The sequence below is a fragment of the Physeter macrocephalus genome, chromosome 14 (assembly GCF_002837175.3).
Source record: "Physeter macrocephalus isolate SW-GA chromosome 14, ASM283717v5, whole genome shotgun sequence".
Lineage (NCBI taxonomy): Eukaryota > Metazoa > Chordata > Mammalia > Artiodactyla > Physeteridae > Physeter > Physeter macrocephalus.
The window spans coordinates 24,735,933-24,741,744 of record NC_041227.1 but is presented as its reverse complement, the minus strand read 5'-3'; positions in this window follow the sequence as shown (position 1 = coordinate 24,741,744).

Genomic DNA, 5,812 nt, shown 5'->3' with positions numbered 1-5,812 from the left:
GTCACAGTGTCCCCGCAAAAAGGGATGAACCTTGGCTGATCCCACATCGAGCACAGTGTTGAGCCCAGAATTTCAGGGCCACCAGGCTGAGGGGGAGTGGATCCGTTGGTCCAAGGGTAGAGTGGCGCCCACCATTGGGTTATTTCACGGGAGGGGACAGCCTTGGGGAGGCCCCAGGCCTTGGCCCTGTTTTCAGCCCTGTGGCCCATTTCCTAAACTCCCCTGAACCGGGGCCCAGGGAACCAACTGGTGCTACGCTCCTCGTGAGCTGCCCCACCTTCATGGAGGCCTCCATATCACGGCTGGTGCTGAGGACCCCACACCCTCTCCCCTGCCTGGAGTTGCCCACCTGTCAACGCTGGCGGGCCCGCCAGAGAAGGGGGTCCATGACCTAGGCCCTGTGCTCCTCAGGGGGCGTGGGGGTGGGCTGCCTCCGGGAAGGATGGAGGAGGCCACGGAAGATGTGGGGTGAGGCCGGGAGCATCTGGTGAACAAGGTTGGTACGGCTTCTGTGGGTTGAGGTCTGGAGCCTGGGCAAGAGGGGAATTAAAGGAGGGAGTTGGGGTGGGGTGGGAAGTTGGGGTGGGGGGCTGACAGTGCTGGAGGTGGACAGGAGGGAGGACCCTGAGACATGGGAGAGGTACAGGCTGGCGGAAGCATGAAGGGCTGGCAGATGTGGGGGAGGGCAACCTCGATCCGGAGCATAGAGAATGTTCCTCAGGAGACGCCCTTTGCTGTGGGCTCTTTTATGGATGAGGCTCCAGACACCTCAGGTGAAATGTTTCGAGGAGCCATTCTTTGTTCTAGGTGAGCATCTGGAACATTTCTTCTAGATGAAGGTCTTGACCCCAATAGATCAACCGCCTAGGAAGACACCCTGTCTGGGTTTGATTGTAGATGAGGTTCTGGCACGTTTAGCAGGGAGACTGTTCTAGAGAGACATTCTTTGTTCTGGATTGAGTTCCAGGACACATAGCTGATAAAACGTCCTCGGGAGTCACTCTGACCTGGATTCTGTTCTAACGAGGTGCAGACACTGGCACCCTGCTGCTCTGCTGCGGGGGCTTCAAGCTCCTGCCATGGGGGTGGGGAAGAGGGCACCAGAACCCTGTGTGAGTGGAATATTCTAGGAAAGGGTACTCCAGTTCTAGACTTCTAGGGTTTATAAGAGTTCTGTACCCCTGTCCACCTTAGTCCACAGCCACCTTCCCGAGGAGAAACTGTCCTCAGAACCCCTGAGACATTTCAACTGCCAACTGGTTTCCAGCTGGAGAAAATTAGCTCTGGGGACGTGACATGAATCTTGGCTCTTAGCCACCTTGCAGATGCAGCTCCCTGGGGCTGCAGCTGTAAAACTGACTTGTTTTGCCTCAGATCCGACAACCCTCCAGGACCCGTGCTTCATTCCCATGGTCCAAACATCCCAGGGCATCCTTGGGACCACTCACCCAGTGTCCTTTCTCTCCACCTGGGACAACGAGTCCTGGATAGCATGGGGGGTATGGGAGCTGAGAAGTAGCAGTTCTGTGGGGTGAGGGGACAGAGCCTCTAGGCGAAGCTTGGAACCCCTCCCCACAAATTCCTCCCTCCCGCATGCCTACTAAGGTGCGTTCACTGCAAGGGCTCAGCAGGCGATATTAAGGACAGATGCAGACCTGGGCTGGGGTGAAGTGGACATGAGAATTAGAGGGGCAAACTATGCACATTAGAGGGGCACTTAGCCCTTTCTGGTTCAGCCTCCCTTGGGTTACAGAGAGGAGCTGAGGCCCAGAGTGGCAGCTAGTCTCACAAGGTCCTAGATTCCTGGCTGTTCCATCAGAAGGTGAAAGGTGATAGTGGCTTTGCTAAGGATCCTGGGAGAGGGCCACACTCAGGGTGCAGGGTGGCTCCAAAGGCAGAGAAGGCAGGACTGCACATACACACACACACACACACACACAAAAGCACACATCACCCCCGTGACACAAGTCACCTCACCCCCCCAGCACCACAGGTGACTGCACAGACACCCACCCAGGCCGAGATGGTGTGTGCATCCCTCCTGTCAACACAGAGAGAGTGTTTTTCCTTCTTTCTTTCTTCTACTTCCCTGGTCCCTAAGATGCCTCAGGAACCAGGCCTCAAGGTGGTGGGGGGTAGGAGAAGCCCAAGGCTGACCCAGACTCCCTCTGGTGCGTTCCCCTATCCTCTTTATCCTCTGTCCATCTGTTTTCAGAGACCAAATTCCATGGCCCTTTGTGAGATGGGAGCATTGAGGACGTGGACCCAGATCCAACCGACCGTTTCTCCTGGGTTGACTGCCAGGAGTTTTCACTCTGGACTGTTTCACTTAAACTCTCCCCTGCCTACCACAGAGGTGTTATCAATCCGTCTTACAGAGGAGGAAACAGGCTCAGAGAGGGGACATGAGGGTCAGCCTGGGCGAGTTATTTTACTCCCCAGTGCCCTAGAATGGTCCATCTGGCTGCCCCATTCCCCAGTATCCTTGCAAGAAAAGTTAAAAATATCCTCCCTGAGAGTTGGGAGTCCTGACAGCTGCAGGAGCTGCCCAGAGAACCAGAGAGTAGGGGCGAGCAGGCAGTGCTGAGGCGTGGCTTGAGGCTCATTTTTGGACTTTACTCCACCTCCACCCCACATCTTCTCAATCCCACAAAACCTTCCCTAAAGGCCTCTGCCTGCAAGGACACCTGAACACCAGAAACGGTCATAGTCAAAGGGCCCGAGGAGAGGGCTACAGGCACCTTCTGCGTCTCACCCTCTGGAAAGAGCTCAGCCCCTTAAGGACTGCCCCCTCCCTCCACACCTAGGAGCTCAGGACCCCATCCCTCCCAGGCCTGAGGTCCCTCTCTCTGCTGGCCTGTCCCTTACTTCATCTTGTCCCTGCTGGTCCCCTTGTTTCACTGGGATGGAGGAGTCAGAGTAGGGAAGGGGCACCATCCCATTCAAGCGGTTTTGTTTTCCTTTCTGTGACACAATCTACCTCAGCCAGTCTCTCTTCCCTGCCAGAACTGGACACCCTGGGTCCCTGCCTCCTGCTCCCCATTCCCTGTCTTCCACCCTAGCCTGGCTGCTCAGCCCTTCTCAGAATCCCTACAGCGTCCTTGCAGTGAGAGAAGGTTCACAGCCCAGAGGGGCCCTTAGTGTCTCTTAAGCCACCTACCCTCCACATCCACTATGAAGAAGAAATGGAGGCACAGAGAGGGCCAGAGACTTGCCCAAGATCACACAGGAAGTCGTGGCAGAGTTAGGCTTTTCCTGGGGATGAGAGGTAGTTGGGTCCATCTTAATTTTGCCAGGGAGAGAAGAGAACAGGATGCTCTAGGTACCAAATATGTCAGGCCCTGCCATGCTGTCAGTATCTCAACCCCTAGGAGACCATGTCCCCATTCCCAGGACAGACTTCTTTCTCCCAGTTTTTTGGAACTGATGCCCCAGGCTGCTGACTGTGCTCCCCAAACCTCTCCAGGCAGCACACACCCCTCATCACACCCCCACGCACTGATGTTCCACGTGCCTTGTAACTGTCACCTGGTTGGACAGCACAGACCTCCACCCCTCCCCAGCAGGGGGCTCCCCAACAAGGAAGCCTTTCTTGGTCCTCTCCTTTCATCTGCCTTATCCTCTTATCTCCCCCAAATCTGCCTTACCCCAAGCCAGTTCCCTGCTACACCTGTGTCCTGCAGAGGTGTGTCACCCATGAGAGTTGAAGAAAGCAGAGGGCAGGGAGGGCAAGGCCTGGTCCAGGTCTCAGGGTCAGGGCCAACAGGGCTAGGAGTATCCAGAGAGGGAACGTCTTGCCTGGCAGCCCCAGTGCCCTCCTAAGGGCTAAAGTCCCACAGGTCCCTTGGAGATCACCTGGGCTGGGAATTCATTGAAACCTCAGGCAGTGGGGAGAAGGTTTCTGAGTGCATGGGTTGCAAATTCAAATGCCTCCAGTTAATGAAGATAAGAGCGGTAGAGGTGCTAGACAATAAAGAGTGGTGGGGACTCTGACAAACCGGAGAGTACGTACCCTGCCTATAGCCACTAAAGTTCAAATTTTCGAAAAATCCAGTGCGGGCCAAACTAAACACTCATATTTGACCGTGGGCCACCAGTTTGAAACCTCTGGTTCAAAATGTTAATAAGGTTCTGGGAAGCCTTGAAGAGTCTGGAAACTCCTTTGAGACTTTTCTAGTCCAACCCTAAACCCCCATGGCCTGGCCACCTGAGAACTGGCCCCACACCCTCTCGACTGAAAAGGCCAGGGAGGTCTGGGCATCCACGAGGTCCCTGGCTTGGGAACCATCGTCCGATAAGGGCTGCAGGCCCCTCCAGTGACTGACAGGGGGCAGTGTAAGGACTGGGGTCTTCTCCAGTTTGGGGGCCCCTAGGTGGGAGGAACCTGCACTGGGTGCGGGGAGAGTTCAGGTACAGGCAGAGGACTGAAAGCCAGGACCCAACTGCCCCATCCTGTGCTGGGCCATGCCACCCTTTGGCACCCTGAGGATGGCTCCCTCCCAGATATGGCCCACAGGGGGAGAAGCTATCAATTTCTGTACTTCCGTTCTTTGTAATGTCACAGCGAAAGAGATGGAGTGAGTGCCAAGCCACGTGGGCAGCAGTGGGGATGGGGTCTGCGGTCCCCCTTCCCAACCAGAGGGGCTTCTGAGACCCTGGGGCTGGGGGAAAAAGACTCTAAAGTGCCCTTCTGGTTGGGGAGGGGCTAGGACATTCCCGGGTTCTTGGTTGCTGCAGGTAGAGGCGAGGGGAGGAACAGCAGGAAATTGTGGAAGTGGGAGAGGAAGGCCTGATCTAGGGATGGCCTGGTTCCTGGAAGCAGAAAACTCCCCGGTATGTGTCTGTGTGGGGTGTGGACCTGCTGTGCCCGGCCTCCTCTACCCTTCCCTTCTCCCAGCAAGAAGGGGGCTGCCTTCTCCCTAGCAATCCTGGCCTTTATTCTATGCACAATCATCGTTAAGGGCACCCCCAGGCCAGGCTGAAGGGGGGTGGGCCCTGGGGCACCTGCAGTAATCCCAGAGTGGAGGGTAGCTTGAGGCAAAGGGGGTGAGAAAGGCATTAGGTCGGAAAAGGATATTCTTCCATCTCCCTCTCACCCAAATCCCAGACTCCAAACCAGGCCTGTCTCCATTTGGTTGGCTAAACAACCACACCCGGAGGGACCCCATCTGAACAGCCCCCCAAACCCACTGTCTTTTGTGAACCAGTTGTAAACTAGCTGGAAGGGACCTGAATGATTCCCAGATCCCCCCTTATTATTTTCACCCCTGAGGATCCTATAGTTTGGGAGATTTTTCTCCCAAACTAGCCTCACTTCTTGAAGGATAATTAATTTTCCCACATTAAATTAACTCAAACTGAGCTTCTGATTGCAGATAAATGCTTCCAAGGCCTTGAGTTAGCTTCTAGGGCTTAAAGGTGGGGGGAGTATCTGTATTCTGTTGGCATTTAATACATAATTCTCAAGAGCACTTGTGGGCCCCATTCTTGCCTCTGGGACCCCAAGTTAGGAATCAGTGGTTTAATCACCCAGCGGCTGTTGAATCATCCTTCCCCTTCTGAAGGGGAAGGCCCAGAAGAGGTGGCCAGCGGAAGGTCACACAGTGAGTTGGGAGGGTGGGATCAGAGCCCAGGTTCTTCGGGGTCCCACCAGAACACCCCCAGCCCTGATGCCCCCTCTTCCACTTTTTCTCCAACTCCAGGAACCACTAGCCATGCCCGAGGGGCTGATTTCCCTCCCTAAGCACAATTCCGGGTGATTCTCCCGTCCAGATTCTTTCTTCCCTCCCTAGTCGGCCCCCACCCCTGCCCA